This window comes from Megalopta genalis, chromosome 11, assembly GCF_051020955.1.
Source record: "Megalopta genalis isolate 19385.01 chromosome 11, iyMegGena1_principal, whole genome shotgun sequence".
NCBI lineage: Eukaryota > Metazoa > Arthropoda > Insecta > Hymenoptera > Halictidae > Megalopta > Megalopta genalis.
Window position 1 is genome coordinate 15,125,269 of NC_135023.1, and position 17,983 is coordinate 15,143,251.

At 37.9% G+C, this 17,983-nt stretch overlaps 1 protein-coding gene and 1 long non-coding RNA gene across 3 annotated transcripts in view; one reads left to right on the plus strand and one right to left on the minus strand.

The window, feature by feature from the left end:
- LOC117219127 (uncharacterized) overlaps positions 1-15,617 on the minus strand; it is a 39,949-nt gene extending 24,332 nt beyond the window's left edge. Inside the window, exon 1 of the mRNA XM_033468039.2 lies at positions 13,314-15,617. The gene's annotated coding sequence lies outside the window, so the exon portion shown is untranslated. The remainder of the gene's footprint in view (positions 1-13,313) is intronic.
- LOC143260305 (uncharacterized) overlaps positions 1-17,983 on the plus strand; it is a 237,903-nt gene that overhangs the window by 4,784 nt on the left and 215,136 nt on the right. The gene's annotated exons all lie outside the window — the stretch shown is intronic.

A 17,983-nucleotide genomic window follows, 5' to 3' on the forward strand; every position in this document is an offset into this window, starting at 1 on the left:
TTGTACACGAAAATGGGTCAGAGGGAAAATAGAGCCGAGAAATGGAAGATCGAACGAAAGCGACAATTCAGTAACCTCAAGCGATGCGTGCGTTTTTTTTTTTTAAACAGAAAGCTTGACGGAGCGTGCGTAGAAATCTATTTTTATATCTCTCATACGATAATACGGCGATATCGGCGCTTGAACACGCTAGTGGAGTCGCACGTTCTTTTCGCACGTTCAATTCGTTTCTAGAGTATCATTTACACATTATACGCTAATATATAATTTTTCCTTAATTCGCGCTCAGATTGCGCGAATATTTATAATATTTATTTTAATTTATATTTTTATTATATTATATTTTAATAAAAAAATATTTATTATATAATATATATTATTATAATATAATATAAATATATAATATTATATATTATATAATATATATTTTTATATAATATATAATATTATATAATAATATACTTTTATAGAATATATATTATTATACAATAATATATTTTTATATAATATATATTATAGTTTTTATAGTTACCGATTGTCAACAACTATAAAAACGAGCCGCAAGGCTCGAATAATCGTATCTCCTCTTCCTAAATTATTCATTTTTGTGCACGATCTGAGCGTCAATTAGGGAGAATTTACTATTGTTTGTATTTACACGGCGTGCAGTGGTATTATTCACTGACGGTTCGAAAGAGGGAACTATTTTTTAATATACTGTGCGGCGCGCTTACAGCTTCAGCTCTTGTCTATTATATATTTTCATGTCCATCGCTTACAATATGTGCAGGTTTTAACACGTTGAACGCGGTCACATGTGGGTGACACTAATTTTGTTTACCAATTTTGAAAATTCATTTCCATTATAACATATTCGAACAAACTGAATTCGACTAGGATGTTCCGGACGTGAAAGAGTTCTAATCTCATCCACTATGAGAAATTTTAACTTTCTAGTTTTGGTTTAATTAATTACATTGCTTTAACTGTGTGGGAATTTTGATGGTCGGCGGCGATCTATTAGAACGGTGTTTTCTTGATTGCCTATTGGAATAATAAAATCTTCGTTTTTGCGTTTAATAATTTTGCACGGTTATCGTACGGTCCATCGTATGGAGATTGTAATGGTTTTTTAACTGCGTCGTGTCGGAGGGAAACGTATTGGAATGACTCTAAATCTTTTTATAACCGTGATGTATTGCTTGACGAGAGAGAGAGGTTTCAACTGTTGCAGTCTTGGTCGAAATTGATTCACGAATTCCGAATTATCGGGTTCGGTTTGGCTTCTAAAGATTTCCCCTGGAAGTCGGAGATTGCTGCCATAAACCATTTCTGCTGGAGTTGTTTGTAGGTCTTCCTCCAGTGCTGTCCTTATCCCCGGTAATAGAAGGGATAAGGGCACTGTCCATTCATCACTGTCGTAACACCTTACGGCGGCTTTTAGTTGTCGATTGAGTCTTTCGACCATACCGTTGGCTGCTGGATGAAATGCTGCAGTTCAAATATGTTTTGATCCGGCCCCGTCGAGTTAACTCTTTGAAGAGTTGGAGCTCGAACCGTCTGCCCTGGTCAATTGTTATTCTCGCGGTGACTTCAAAACGTGCGATTCATGTACAAATAAATTCTTCCTGATTGACGTTCAGCTTGGAAACGAAAATGGACAATTTGGGAAGAGAAGATACGATTATTCGAGTCTTGCGCCTCGTCTTTATAATTGTTGACAATCGGTAACTATAAAAACGAGTCGCAAGACACGAATGATCGTACTTCATCTTCCCAAATCGTCCATTTTTAGTGTACAAACTGAGCGTCAATTAGGGTGAATTTGCTGTACATATTTTCAAACGGGATTAAAAGGCTTGAATCTGTTTTAACACTAGATTTACGGAGCACAAAAAACGGCTGTTTCATATCAGTTTATAGAAGTAACAATAATACATTTATTCTGATCGTTAACAAGTGTTATTGTAACATTTGCCGTAAGTAACATATAAATTGAATAAATAACTCATAAATGTACCTTTACGATATGAATAATCTTAAATTAAAATATTAGTGACCCGTCATCTTGACGGGTTCCGTAAATCTAGTGTTATGTGAAAGAGTTCTAATCTCATCCACTATGAGAAATTTTAACTTTCTAGTTTTGGTTTAATTCATTACATTGCTTTAACTGTGTGGCGGCGATCTATTAGAACGGTGTTTTCTTGATTGCCTATTGAAATAATAAAATAATATATCCTTGCCTTTCCTAGACAATGACTGAAATACTTTTTCAAATTTTGCTGTTACTTAGAATGATCTAATCTCGCTACTGTCTCCGCGGTCATTTCTTCCAACAGGTAAAGCGATCGACGCAAGTAAGACAGTGACGAAATCCTTGTGAAATCTGGAGTTAGGAGATTCGAACGTGTCTGTTGAAGATATTGCATGCCGCATGATTTGATTGAAAATCTCAAGTCTATCGAATATAATCTTTGTTTATCGATGGTCTCGCGAAACGGTCTGTAACTAAACTTTCCGACGCTTTCGTTCCGGGATGCCGTAAACAATGTGAACTATTAAAAAATCGTCGGCGATAGATTTTCAGAACGTATGGTCGGACGGTGTGTGTGTGTATATGTGACGATGTCGTAATACACCTCTATATTCCCTCCGGTAGCAGTTGGAAAGCGTACTTTTTTTAACTTTGGTGCCGTCTCAGCCAGTAAGAGAGAAGTTCTTCGTCCGACTCTTGAGATTCGGCTATTTGTGTAATATCTACAAAGGCTAGTACGAGTGCGTCTTCTATCCCGGATAAAGCGTCCGCAACTATGTGTGTTGTCTTTTCCGTTAACGTGTCGTATGCTCGTATTGTTCTACGACGTCCAGATGTCTAAACTGTCTCGATGTCGGTAAATACGATAACTGCCTGTCCTTCAATTTGGCGTCGGAATCGTCGCACTGCTGTACGTACAGTAATTTCTCCCTAATTCGCGCTCAGATTGCGCACAAAAATGGATAATTTGCTCTTTACAATTGAAACAGAGTTGTAGCCAAATGCATTTACTATTTTGTTGGTGCAAGAATAATCGCAAGAATAATAGCAAGAAGAATTTCTTAACACTTTATCCATCGACAGCTTATTGATAGATATTTTCAATGACTGAACTGTGCCCATAAGAAGCTCGATAATTTCCTTTCGAAGATTACGAATGGGTTATATTAATTTTTGATCATTATTGATAATTATAGCCAAGTGCATTTACTATTTGGTCGGTGCAAGAATAATCGCAAGAATAATAGCAAGAAGAATTTCTTAACACTTTATCCATCGACAGCTTATTGATAGATATTTTCAATGACTGAACTGTGCCCATAAGAAGCTCGATAAATTTCTGTCGAAGATTACGAATGGGTTATATTCATTTTTGGACAATTTTTTAACAAATACTTAAGCGTTGACCTTCGATTTTAAAATAACCGTTAGGCAACTGCCGGTAGATAGAGTGTCAAAAAAATTGTTACTTACGTATGTCCTGAATTATTACTAAAGTTTATAATTATTATGATTATCAGTAATTATTACCGAAGACTTATTCGTCGCAAACTGTTCCAGAAGAAAATAAAATAACTTTTACGCACTTGTGCGCATTCTTTGATGAAAACATAAACTGTACAGTAATTTTTTTTCGAGCCTCGAGGCTCGTTTTTATATTTATCGAGTGTCAACAACTATAAAAACGAGACGCAAGGCTCGAGTAATAATAAGCCTCTTCCCAAATTATCCATTTTTGTAGTTATTTTTCGAGTTTCTATTTTCCTAGTCTTATCCCCGAAAATTGAAACACTTGGTGAAAAAATGTTGTGAAATAGAAAATGGAAAAATCTTCTATTGGAAAATCAATAGTAGTGCTATACGAAGAAGTATGCTTAGAACACGATGAATAACCATGAATTTCTATCGAGATATATGTGACACAGTGAAGGCCTTTGCCTTTATTAATGCCCTCTAAAGATCAGATAAGTTGTATTTTAAGAAACAGAGATGTTAGAATTATATATAAATGCGATTATTATAATAAATGGAATTGGATAACAGCAGTCACGCGCTCGAGATTACTTCATTGCGCGGTTAAATTGTTGTACCGCCCGCGTGAATGTCGAGAGTTATAAATTCTACACCGCAGATAACAGCTCTATTGTCCAGTACGAGAGAGTAATGTTTTCATTGTGACAGCTAGAAAGTTCTTGCTGCACGTTTTCCCGTTACGAACTTGACGGTTTATTTAGGCAACAGAGCGACTGCACAACAAATCTGGACCATTTCTTTTTTACCACAAATTTCGTTTCAAGCATTAAGAATAATAAAAGCCATATACTGTTAAACTGCTGATAAAATAATCCAATGTTATATCTGCTATAGATCTCTTAACTGAAGAGTGAACTTTTAAAAAGATTTTTGCAAGTCAGCGAAGAGTGGTACTATTTTATATAACATCGAGACACATAAAATATCAGAAACTGTTTACCTCATCCTAAGATATCCAATATCGAATCATTCGAATTGTATAAATTTGAATGATCAGCCAGAGCTACTCCAAATAATCCCACATAAGAAATTCGTACTAGTTAACCTTTTGAAGTCTATCGGGACCATGTGTCCCACCTATGTATTTCGTACGCCTATTGGAAGAACTGAATCTTGTTTTTCCACAGTACACGAATATACCAGTCTTAGAATGCCTACCACGCACATATTTAATTACATGTCCCAGCCCTCGGCGTCTAAAAATGATAATCTACACTATTAAAGTCAACATTTCTTGTTATTAGCATAAACACGTACGTAAACCTTGACTTCAGATATAACGCAAATTAACGAAAAATAAATCAGACTTCAAAGAGTTTTAATTTTTATTGTTTTAATTTAACTTTTAATTGTTCAGTATTCTTATTTACGTATTCCTTATTCAAATGTCAATAATTTCTATATATTCTAGTAAGTAACAATATTATCGACATTCCGACGCTCGCCAGCAGATGGATTCGTTTCCCGCAAGTACCTGAACCGTCGACGATTCGTATATATACCGTCCCGAACCGTTCCTCCAGTACCCCCGCGTCTAAGGCAGGGTCAGCTAGAAAGCCTTACTGACGAGTCCTCTAGCGGATCCAGGACGAAACGTGCGGTGCGCACCCTTTCCTTTCCGCCACTCATCCTTTATCCACAACGTCGTCTAGGTTGGACTAAAAAACTACCTGTGACAGCAAGGAGCAAGCAAGGAGAATGGGCAGCAACTGCGGACTAAAGGCCGAGGCCATCACATGCTTGATAAGAAATTCCAGCTAGATGTGTTGTCTTTATAATCGCTGATCTGTTAGAGACGCATGGCACCCAGGAGCCGTGATCCTGGACGTCTGTGACGTCGCAACAGTCCCAACAGGTCGGCCATCGTCGAACTGTTGGGGAACATCTCCTAGCAAGCATCATCAGGAGCCCAGATCCTGGACCTACAAGTCGTCGTGGCCTGGTGACAGACCATCTAGCGGATCGGCGGACGACACACACAGGGTTTAATATTTCGGCCGATTTCGACATAAGTCTCTACGGCTCTGAAGGAAGCTTGTCGCTTGCATATCCCATTCGTCCTCTTGGAGTCTGGCGTCAATTATGAAACCTACCTGCGCCTAAATCATGTTCGTCCGATACCTCCGCGTCTAAGGCAGGGCCTGCTAGGATAGCCTTACTGATGAGTCCTCTAGCAGGCCCAGGACGAAACGCCCCCACAACCCTTCCTTTTTTACTACTCCATCATTTACAATAATTTTATGGATCAGAATTTTTCAATTCTTTAAATGTTTTTACTATATTCAATTACAACTGCTCGATGTTGTATAAATGCATAATGAAACTTTTATCGGAAAATCATGGCAGCAATAACTTCGAGAACTTTTCTTTCGAACGAACTGTAGAATATGTTCTCTCTCTCTAATCTGGACACGTCGATCTTGTTGACATTTTTGTGAGAGATACTTTCAGAAAAATGTTTGACACGTATTTTTTTTATATCGGGCAATTAAACAAAGATACATTGAACTGAACAAAATAAATTAAACTTCTTTAATAACTTTGATTATTCAATCCACATTAAAAGGGTGAAGACATCCCTTAAATACTCTCTTTATCCTTAACTTTAATGGTTATTTTTATTTTTTTAACATGGATGATGGCCGATAAAAGAATGTGTCAAATATTTTTACGAAAACTCTACCCCCTTCATTTCTGACGAGCTCTAGCTAAAACCATCGATTTTGATAAAACTTCTTTTATCAATTCGTACGTCGTTTTACATAAATCATAATTAAGAAAAAGATTGCTTCGCCGACTAAGGGATTATTCATCGTGGAATGAAAATAAAAATGCAATTAGATCTTGTTAATTTATACGTCTCGTTGGATTTCAAAAAGAAATTTTATCAAAATCGACGGTTTTAGTTAAAGTTCATCATTAGACTGCGGATCTGTACGCGTTTCTGACATCTGCAGATTTTCGAAATCCATGGAAACGTACGAATCAACAAGGTCTAATTGCATTTTTATTTTCATTACACGATGAATAATCTTTTAGTCGACGAAGCAATCTTTTCCTTAATTATGATTTATGTAAAACGACGTACGAATATGAGAATTTCCATAATAATCCACAGTCTATCCATCATTATTCATCGAAGGCACCGTGTTTTAGTCGACAAGATCGATGAAGATGTTTAAACTTGAACGCAATTCTTGCAATTCCTAATTAAGTAAGCCTCACAATTTAGGACGAGGACTAAGAACCACTTTGCTGTGCATTCACCTCGCATTTGACGATGGAGGAGGAATCGAAGAAAATAACGTATAAAATATACACAGATCGGCTGAGTAGGATAATGCGGCTTGTGCCGTCGGATGGATTCGATTTTGTTTGCGTTAAAAAGCGTGTTCCATAATGGGGGAACATTCTCCAATTTTAACATGCTCTATCTCTGAATATACTTTTCATTGTGGAAAGCCTTCGTTTTAGCTTCATTGTGGCTCGGACAATAGCATCGCCGGAAATAAAGCGAGGATTTGCAATTCATGAAAAGATTCACAATTAAAGCGATTAAAGCCGGACTTTTAAATCCCCTTGCTGACTATTATGCTGTGTGTAAGGATCCATGTTCCCGGGTGTAATGCGCGAGGCATCTATTCTTGAACCCTCGGAATTAAGTTTTAAATATGTTCGACGTGTATTTCCAACCGTGCATCATCATTATCTCCGTATTAAATCCGGGAAGAATGGGATTTAGGTTTTAATCCAGCAACTTCTCCGTTTGAAACGAGAAAACCTGGAAAGAGAAACAAGTTTTCCGCTTTTTGCTGAATTCTAGACGAAGATCGAAGCATTTTTTGTGATCATTCTGTGCATATTTGTTTATTCAAATTATATTTGTTTATTCAAATTATATTTGTTTCATAGACAGCGAGTCGCATATTCTATAAATAGAGTTCGATTGTAATTCTCGGTTTTACATCTTAACTAAAATAAACGTTCCAAATATTACATAAACGAATTGATAAACTGTAGCATCCCAATTAATTGGAACCTTCACAGCGACCTGCCTTCGTTACTCAATTAATGATATTGAAAGAATTATTACGAAACATGATAGTTTTCCCCTTCATTAGAGAAAATGTAATTATTAGACTGTGGATCTTTTTATCCGAAATTAAAAAGTTTCAAGATGATTGTAACAAATAAAAATTAAACAAAGATACGTCGAACTGAATAAAATAAATTAAACTTCTTTAATAACTTCGATTATTCAACAATGAAATAGTGTAACAGTATCATTCGATTTTTCTTACGTCCTCACAAATTTATATTATTTTATATCGGCTACTTATTTTTGTCATGGATGCATAGTCTAATAATTTCAACGAAACTTCTTCTTTCGTATTAAATTGAGCATTCCATGTTAAAACATTTTCCAGTTTCATTAAATTTTCAAAGCTTCCCTTTGAAATAATTTCAATTTCCAGACGAAATGAAAGATTGAATCGAATAAAGTAAAACGCCGACAGTGGAAAAGATAAACGAAACGGTAAAATTGAAGTAGAAATTTTGTTCAGCTTGTTGGACATTCTTTTATCACGATTGTAATACGTAGATAACGAATGTAAGTGCAAATTCTCGTTCTCATACGCCATCTTACAAAAATCAGAATTCGAGACAAGTTCCTTTCGTCAACTGGAAGATTTCTCGTTGAAAATTCTTATTAGACTTCGTTAATTTATACGTTCCCTTGCGTTTGAAACGTCTAGAGATGCATAAGGAAACGTTGCTTTCTGCGAAGGAACGCATTTCCGCCGTTCGTATTCTATCTGGGGACATTAAAGTCCGAGTGCTCAAGGTATTAAAACCGTGAAACTTCATTTCACGTCGTCCGGAGCGCGCAGGATGGAAAACGTTTCCATTATTTCGGCTGCGGCCGGATGATAAAATATGCACATAGCACAATGGCCAGACGCGTGGTCCATAAGATCCCCAAAGTTACCATTATGTTTGCTGCGCGAACCGCATTCGCATTATCTCTCTTTAAATTTCTTATCTCGCGTTCCGCATGAACATTTCCCGTTTGCACAGTCTACAGCGAGAGACGAGCTTTAATCTCCAAAGGCCGCATCGTTTTTTGAACGTTGAAAGCATTCTTCCCATTTTTTCTTTTCACTCGAGCGAAGGAAGAGGAGTTTCGGTATTTGCGTTTATAGATCCTCGAGGATTGCAAATAACTTTTTTTGTCGGGAAGGCGGAACTTTTGACAACGTTCGCATTCCGGTTGTATAAATATAAATGGTTCCGTTTCAACCAGAGCTTGAATTTAATTGTAATTTCACTGTAAACTTTCATAATATTAGTTGTTTGGTGGACTTTTAACTTCTGAATTATTTCTTTTTCTGTTTTATGTTAACTTTTACGTTAACGCTTTAATTCTGTTATGATAGTTCAATTTTAAGAGTTATTTTGTACTTGATCTGAAGCAACATTTGTTTCTTAACAGATATTTTAACCCTTTTCATTCGAGTGCCGATTCTGTGAAGCGCCATAAAAAATTGTTGCAAGATAATTTTAATATCATCATCGAATTTGTTTATATTTAAATAATAATAAGTCACAAAATTCAATGTCGTATGTGTATAAATGCAGTAGGTTATACGAAATGGAAATATTATAGGTCAGAGAAACTATTTTAGAGTAACTATTAATCTATATAATAGAGGAACTATTTTAAAGTAAAGTATGAAAGTTTATGCCATTTTTCGATTTACTTAACATTATTTACGGGGCTGGATAAATATAGATTATGTGGATATACGTTTAGTGTATAGCATTTTGTTTTAGAAGCAATATATCTTCCAAAGTATTTTTTAAGTATGATATATTACAGATTAAAAATATACATATAATATATTTTCAAGTTGCTATATTCGCTAGTTGACGCAGAAACAGGTTTTTAAATCTCTGATCAATTTAATATTCTAGTATGTCTACATTTTTGAATTGACTCTTTGTAAGAGTCAATTACTTTGAATACTATAAAACTACGATAATTGTTACTGTCGAATTAGAATTATTTCCCATTTTCGAAAAAGTAAAAATTTTCTGTTTATGCATAAATGTGTGGAATAAAAGTTTCAGTGAATCTACAGTGATTCCCATTAATATTCGGACACTTTTTAAAACGCAATAACTTCTTTAAAACTAGAATAAACGATTTGAATTTTTTTTAGATGATAGAGGGACCAATATACTAAGAATTAAACTAAACTAAGGGACTTTGTTACAATTTTGCTATTACTTGGAATAACAAAATAAAATTAAAGACTCTCGTTTTTTAACTTTTCTATCTGAGCTTATGATGAAAATTGAAAAAATGCGTTTTGCAGATTTCGGTAAGTTACATGCATACTGAAAGTTTTATCGAAATCGGTTAACGCAAAGTTAAGTTACGAGTGTTATAATATTGTAAAAACTGCAAATTTCTCACATTTATTGGTCGAAAGTGTAAAAAATCGGAACAAAACTGATTTTTGCGATTTTAAATCGTTTACAGCTTATACCAAGGTCAACCGATTTCAATGAAATTTTTAACATGCATACAATTACTGAGATCCACAAAACATATTTTTAAAATTTTCCTTATAAGCTCAGATAAAAAAGTTGAAAAACGAGAGCTTTTTATTTTCCTTTGTCATCCTAAACCATAGCAAAATTTTAAAAAATTATTCTAGTTACGGTCTAGTAGACTGGTCGCTCAATCATCTAAAAAAATTCAAGTCGCTTAGTCCAGACCTAAAAAAATTATTACGTTTTGAAAAGTGTCCGAATATTAACGGGAGTCACTGCATAACTGTTTTCTTGTAACAGAAAAATTAAGTGTCGAAAAATAACTATTACGTCAGAACCAATCGAAAATTTGAGCAGTTTCGTTCAAGTCCTGGGTTTAACCATCGACAGCTTTTACGTCCGCAGACTTCCTATCGCTAAATTAGATGCAGCTTCACGTTTCCACGAACCTTCACACTAATATTTAACCTCTCCTTTAATTCCAGAGCTTCCTCCTTTCGATTCTCCCGACAAGAATGAAATGCATGCAATCGCAAAATATAAGACGTGCATTGAAGTCAGGCGGTAGTCCCAGGTATTTCAAGAACGGGTGAATGCGTGTTTGAAATTGTCAACGGCGCTACAAGGCACACGATTCACGGCGCTATAGATACGTCACTCATTCCGTGATCCGATAAATGGCCCTTCGGATAATTGAAATTCGAGGAAACTGGCATTTCCGTTAAGGAATTGCATATATTTTAGTATGTCCAGGAAATAGATTTCAAGCGTTTTATAGAAAATATTATAAAGATCTTTTATATAAATCTTGAATAGAAATTTTTATAATTATCTTCGACAGAATAATCATTTGATACAAAAGAGTTGTCTAATTAGGTTTCGAACATGGACATCTTTTTATACTCAAAATTTCATTGTCACTTCAGGTGACTAGAACTGTTACTTTTGGCTGTACTCGCTAACCTTCTGCAACGTTACATATTTCTGAAACTATAGATATTTTTTGTACTGAATTTTTCACTACAATACATTACGAATAGCACAATTAATACAGGAATCGAAGCCAAGCGACATTGGGCGCGCTGTAGGTTCGTTAATTGCATGCTTAAAAACAGAGCAGCTGATGACGATTTTCACAGAGAAATCATTTCCTCCCAGAAATCCCTTTCTCATCTTAATGACTACGTTAACAAGCAAAGCTGTCGCATCTGGGGCAGCAAAATCCAAGAGAAGCACAAGAACAGTCTCGCCAATCTCACTGTACACTCTTCATACCATCGTGCAAAAAGAGCAAATTATAGTTTTGCCGTTATTGTGCTTCACACGTATACATTAACTGAAATTCATCGTAGTATATAAACTGAGTTCTTCTTTTAAATTATAAAAATATTCAAGAAGTTAAAAGCCAAGAATTATTAAAGCAATCGCATACTCTCGCAACCCTCTCGCACCTTGTTTATCCTAAGAAACTTTGACATAATAGCTAATAATAGAAATTGATTTTCAACTTTGATAAACAAGTTATATCACTTATACGCAATGAACGCAGCATTCCAAGGCGTCAACAATCGTTCGAATAATTAACACTCTGTTATACGATTATTGAAACGCGGTTGCACACATGAAAAGCATCGACTACCGAATAGCTATTCAGCTCCTGGTGATTAACTTTAATTGAAAATTGTATAACTTAGCGTGATAGGAGGATCAACAGATCTCTAGCAGAAGTACCCATGAAAATTTGTTATAAAAAAAAGAATAACGAGTAACTGTACGAATTGAATTAAACATTATTCGGGCTGTATCATGCAAGTACTCGGATACTTTCAACTGAAAAATTGTTCAACTGAGTCTGATGAGTACATCAATTTTAAATGAAATACCATTAAATATGTGTTGCACAAAAATTAATGGATGGATGTACAAATGGAGCTAAATATTGATGCAATTGAATCACGTAGCTACTCAGCACCTGGTGATTGATTTAAACTGAAAATTTGTTCTATTGAATGTGATGAGAACATCAGTTTTACATGAAATACCATTAAATGTGTGTCACACAAATTTTAATGAACTGATGTACAAATGGAGCTAAATATTGATGCAACTGAATCATGTAGCTACTCAGCACCTGGTGATTGATTTAAACTGGAAATTTGTTCTATTGAATGTGATGAGAACATCAGTTTTACATGAAATACCATTAAATGTGTGTCACACAAATTTTAATGAACTGATGTACAAATGGAGCTAAATATTGATGCAACTGAATCATGTAGCTACTCAGCACCTGGTGATTGATTTAAACTGGAAATTTGTTCTATTGAATGTGACGAAAACATCAGTTTTAGATGAAATACCATTAAACGTGTGTTACACAAAATGTAATGAACGAATGTACAGCTGGAGCTAAACATTAATGCAATATTTTTATCTTCTCGAGCAACACAGAACTAGACAAATACACTTTTTTCAAATAATAATTACGTACGGATATTACATAGTTAAATACATTTGAAATGTTATCTCCATGTATAACTATTACTTCGAAAAAAGTTTACTTGCCAAATTCTGTATTATATGAGAAGATAAAAGTATTTACTATCTCAAATAAAATAAAGTTAAAAGCCTATTTACTATTTCAAAGATCTATTTTTACCCAGCCCTGAGTGCAACTACATCATGTAACTACTCCCGATGGTTCACTTCAACAGAAAACTTGTTTAACCCTAAACCTACCGTACCGGTCAAAATGATAGTCTTCGTGTCTTTCCTTTGAGATTGTCGAGATTATAAAGACATCTTCGCAGGAAATGATTGAATGAATTTATCGATCCAAAAATTATAATAAAAATGGAGGAAGATCTAAATCAATTCCTTATTGTACTCGATAGGTTTAGTGTTAATTGGGTGTGATAAGAAGAATTTTGATTCCACACGAAATGCCATTACAAATACGGTTGTCCACAAAAGTGTTCGTACACCTTGCAGTCATTTAGTCGCACCCTCGAGTCATTTGCTTCAGTTTTGAAAAATTTATCGCGTTTTAAAAGCTGCACGAACACTTTCGTGGACCACCGTACGTTAAAAAACAACCGTCGAACGATCAGAGAACCAGCCGTTTCCCGGCTGTCGAACGAGACAATTCCGCTAAACGAGAAAAAAAAAATATATCACTCACCTTGCCGCCTCTACAGACTCATTATCACACCATCGTCATCCACTCTTCCGTCTGCCGGTGAAGCGTGGTTCCGAGTGTTCGAAACAGTCAGTCGTAAAGCACTCGGCGAGCACCGACAATTTCCGCGTGTTCGCGGAAGCGAATGGCCGCTAGGAGACCCTAGGAGCGGTTAATCATAGGGAATTGTCCGAGCTCGGTTGGAAATTGGCGCGGGTCGAGCGACGGTGCGGGTTTATTTTTCTTGCAGCACATGGCGCGTCGCAAATCATTCCGCGCGGGGATCCCCGTCGTCGAGGAGACGAGCGCGAAACGCACTCAGACTCGTGGCTCTTGAATCGCGTTTGTCGTTTCAACGGTCCCACTTCGGGTTTCCCTCTAATTACGGGATTAACACGCGGTGTCGTCGTCGAGCAGACGCCAATTAGTTCTCCTGGACAGCTGAACCCCGGAGCCGTAGTCGCGTCGCGACGCTCAGCGTATCGCGTTGAAGCCGGGCTGCTTTCGTTCCGTTGCTCTCGCCGGCGGACACGCATCCTCCACGTGCAATATTTCGGAAATATTGATTCGCCCCTGCTGCAACGTGCGGCCGTGTAATTAGGGCGATCGGCCGAGCTTTCGAAGGGCGGCCAATTATTTTCGCCCGCCGAGCTGCACGAGGCCTTGCACGCGCGATCGTTCGCCGCTCATAAATCGTCGGCAATACCGCTACTCTCACGGAAATATAACCCGCGTCGCCTCGACACGTGTCCCCAGCGTACTCCCACTTGACCTTTCCAGAAAGATATCCCCGACCTGTCCAATAAAATCTTCTCCACTCATCGTGCTCCCGTTATCGCGCACGCATCGCGATCGAAACGGTTCACCATCGAAAACCGCGAGCCGCCGATGTTTTACGAGCTCGTAGAATCTCTTAATCGAGCGGTCGACCGCGGCCGGTGCTCGTGTAGAACGTTTCACCGCGGATGAAATTGGCCGGGAATTGCATCGCGCTCAGGCTCAACTCTGCGAAGATCGTTGTTCGCCGCGGGTCGTCGGTTGCTCTAATTCAGCAACCCGCTTATTTCGTATTTTCCGACTCGGTTCATTTGCATCGATCCGCGGCTCGGTCTCTTTCTCCGGCAACACTTCCGACGAGAACTCTCCTGTCTCGAGAACTTATTGTGCGAACGCTCTTTTATTCGTTCCGCGAAGACCGCGCAACAACCTCCGGCACCGGCTCGTTTTCAATAGCTCCGCTCCCAACGCGGACTCCTCCTCGAGGTACAAGACCGCTTTATCAGCGATTTCCAAGCTTCGTTTCATTGACTCACGGGGTTAGGTGAATAGCTTCGCATAACATATAACAGCCCGAGGAACGCGGATCCGTTGTCGCGGGGACGCACTTTCCATCGGCTTCTCCATCGAGCAAACGTACACGCAGCACGAGCATCCTGTTGCTTTGGTCGGCCGGAATTTCACCGATTCCCGTGCACCCTCCGGCTCATTCGAGCGACGAATTCCGCCGCCGCGGAAACGCTTGATACGATAACACCACTGTTTTCATCGCGACCGCGATTCCCCGTTATTCTTTTGTTTACCACTCGGAACACGCTTCTGTTCAGCGTCGTCGGTTCTAAAAAGCGCGCTAGCCGGCATCCAAATAATCCGCAAGCCGAGAGCAGATTTATTTGTCCGAACTCGGAGTCGAGCGAAGTTTACGATCCACCTGTCGTCTGCCTTCTCTCACACGTTTCCGACGGTCTCGCGTCGCGGAAGAGCAGAGATCCTACGGGTCTCGTCGCGGCGACTCTCGGCTGTTGAAAACCGATTTTCCCAACTCCAGGATTGGAACTGCTCCGTCGAGATCACGGCGCACCGAGAGTTCTACCTGGGCCGGATGTCGTCGTGGGCCGGCTTAATCCTTCGGATCGGGAGTCCGTCAGGTGTCACAGGCCGCCGGGGGCAGCGGGGCCGCGTGGAACCGAGCGGAACGAGAGCGACAAACACCGCGGAAACGAGTTCACTAAATCATCGGCGCGATCGAAGACGCGTCGCCGATCGTTAACGGTTCACCGTGTCCCGGCGATCCTCTTCGTTCATCGCTCCTGTGTGCCCGACTCTCTCTCTAACGAGATCTTATCCTCCCGGTCTCGGGCCCGCTTCGCTTCGGACGAATGCTGGCGGCTCGCCAGCCGGGGAGACCCGCTGAAAACTATACTAAATCACCGTTAGGATCAGGACTCGGGGGAGACGATCAACGACGCCGCTCGAGGGAGTGTCTCTCTACTCCAGCATCACCTGTTGGTATCGTATCCCGGTCACGGCCTATACAGGGTGGCACGGGGGAAAATCTGCTCCAGCTGGTCGGCCGGGACTGCGGCTGCGCGGATGCAGATCGATGTGTTATATCGCGCGCGCTTTCCTATGCGAATCGCTCCGTCCTCCTCCAGCGGCACCCGCCGCATAGTGGGGTGAAATGACAAAGTTCTGTCGAAATCAAAGAACTTTTCATAGAAACGAGACGAGGCGATGCTATCTTCTTTTTTCTTTTTTACGTTCACGATAAAAGGTTGTGGGACAAGGGAGAGATAGAGAGTACGCAGCGCGAACATTTCTTAATCTTGGAGATTTATGACCAAATTTTTCGCAGCTGATTGTTACACGACAGCATTTGCGCGAAGGAGTTTATACGGAACAGCGTTCGAAAATATGGGCAGAATTTTTGTATCGTTTTTCATGCGCTCTATTTATTTTTTACTGTGTTATTTATTGTGCTATTGTTTCTAGAAGGGGTCACAATCGAGCGAGGTTTCATGTTAGGTACCTTTACCTCGCAGTTTTGGACCTGTTTTTGATGACGTGTTATACATCGTTTCCCGTAGATTTCGACACGCTGATTTCAAATCCGGTCGCAAAATTTATCTACCGCTTCAGGATTTTGGAAATTATCGAATCGCTTCGACGAAGAAATCTTGTTTTCGTTAGTTCTTTCACTTACATCGATTTTTTGATACGAAATCTTGAAGTGGTAGATAAATTTTGCGACTGCATTTGAAATCACCGTGTCAAAATCTACAGGAATTTATGTGCAACATGTTACAAAACAATCGACCTGTACATCGTATGGTATAAGTTATAATTTTGTTGGAGTACCTCAAGTTTAACATAAATTTCGAAGATTTAAAAATGTTCATATTACATTTTCTTTATTTTTCACGTATTCTACAACATTTTAGCTTTCACGTGAAACAAAAGACATCGTTTTATCATATTTTTATCAAAAGTTTTTTGATTTTGACACTTTGCCATTTCATCTTACTGTGCGCCGCCGCGCCGTGACGCAAGGTCCGCCGTCTTCGACGACAACGACGACGCTTATCGTCGGTTTGACGAGTGCCATTGTGTCGCGATCCGCCGGATTCGGATCTTTCTTTTGCTCTTTTCGGTTTTCTTTCGCAGGTGGGGATCGATGACGTTTTTGGCCTCCTTTTGGCCCGCTTTGTTCAGCCGCGCCACGGCGAACCACTGCGTCGTCGAGTGAACACGCTTGCGGAGGCAAATCGAATTTCAAGCTTTTGTGATCATAAGCTCTGTACGTGGCTCCCTGAGTCCGGGTTTACGCAATTTTTATGAAACGTCGAGGATTCCTGTTTTGCAGATGTTTTGTTGGCAGTGTTCCAGTTACGAAGTTTAGACTGTTTGTTAGATCTTTTTCTTAGATTGGATTTCATTAGCAGTATAAATGTATAAATGTGTTTATTTAACGAGCACGACATTTTAGAGTATACAAATAATATAGATATAAATATAAATGTATAATAAATATAGATATAAAAATATAATATATATAAATATAACTATATAATAAATATGAGTATAAATATATAATAAATATAAATATAAATAAGAATATATAATAAATATAAGTATAAATAAGAATATATAATAAATATAGGTATAAATTCATGATAAATATAAATATAAATAAGACTTTATTTTATCTATATTATTTGTATATTGTATGATATATAAACAAATCAAACAGCAAATGAAGTATACATCAAACAAGAATATATAATGGCGAGAATATCGATTAAAAATTAAATTACTTAAAGTTCTTAAGTTGTGACAGAAAGCACTGAAATCGCGAAAGAGATTTAAAATGTTGCACTATTGATTAACGTTGGTGATAATCCTATTGATGCAATTTTAGTGACCGTAAAGGGTGCGATGCAATTCCTGTATAAGAATACAATTATAAATTCGCTGTTTAAGTTTGGCAAACTTTGACTTACGCTTTTGAGGGAACAAAAGTGACACCCAAGGGGATACTCCGGTTTCGACATGCATTTTCTAGACTCTCTTTTGGATTCTTTTTAAAGCAAACTGTAGACTCTTGTATTGGCATTTTACAGATATATTTACTTCTGTTTATAATATATACAGTATTTGTTTGAAATAAAAATAATGCCAATAAATAACAGACATCTAATATTCATAGAGAAAATATTTGCAAAATACTATTTGATATAATAGATTCTTCACAATTCAAATAAAATAGTATATCGAATATGATATAAAATTTCAGGAAATAAAATATTTGATTTTGATAATCCACAGCTAAAGCATGAAGTAAATATTTTATTTTGACAATGTGAAACGTAATATGAAATAGTTTATTTTAGTAATCT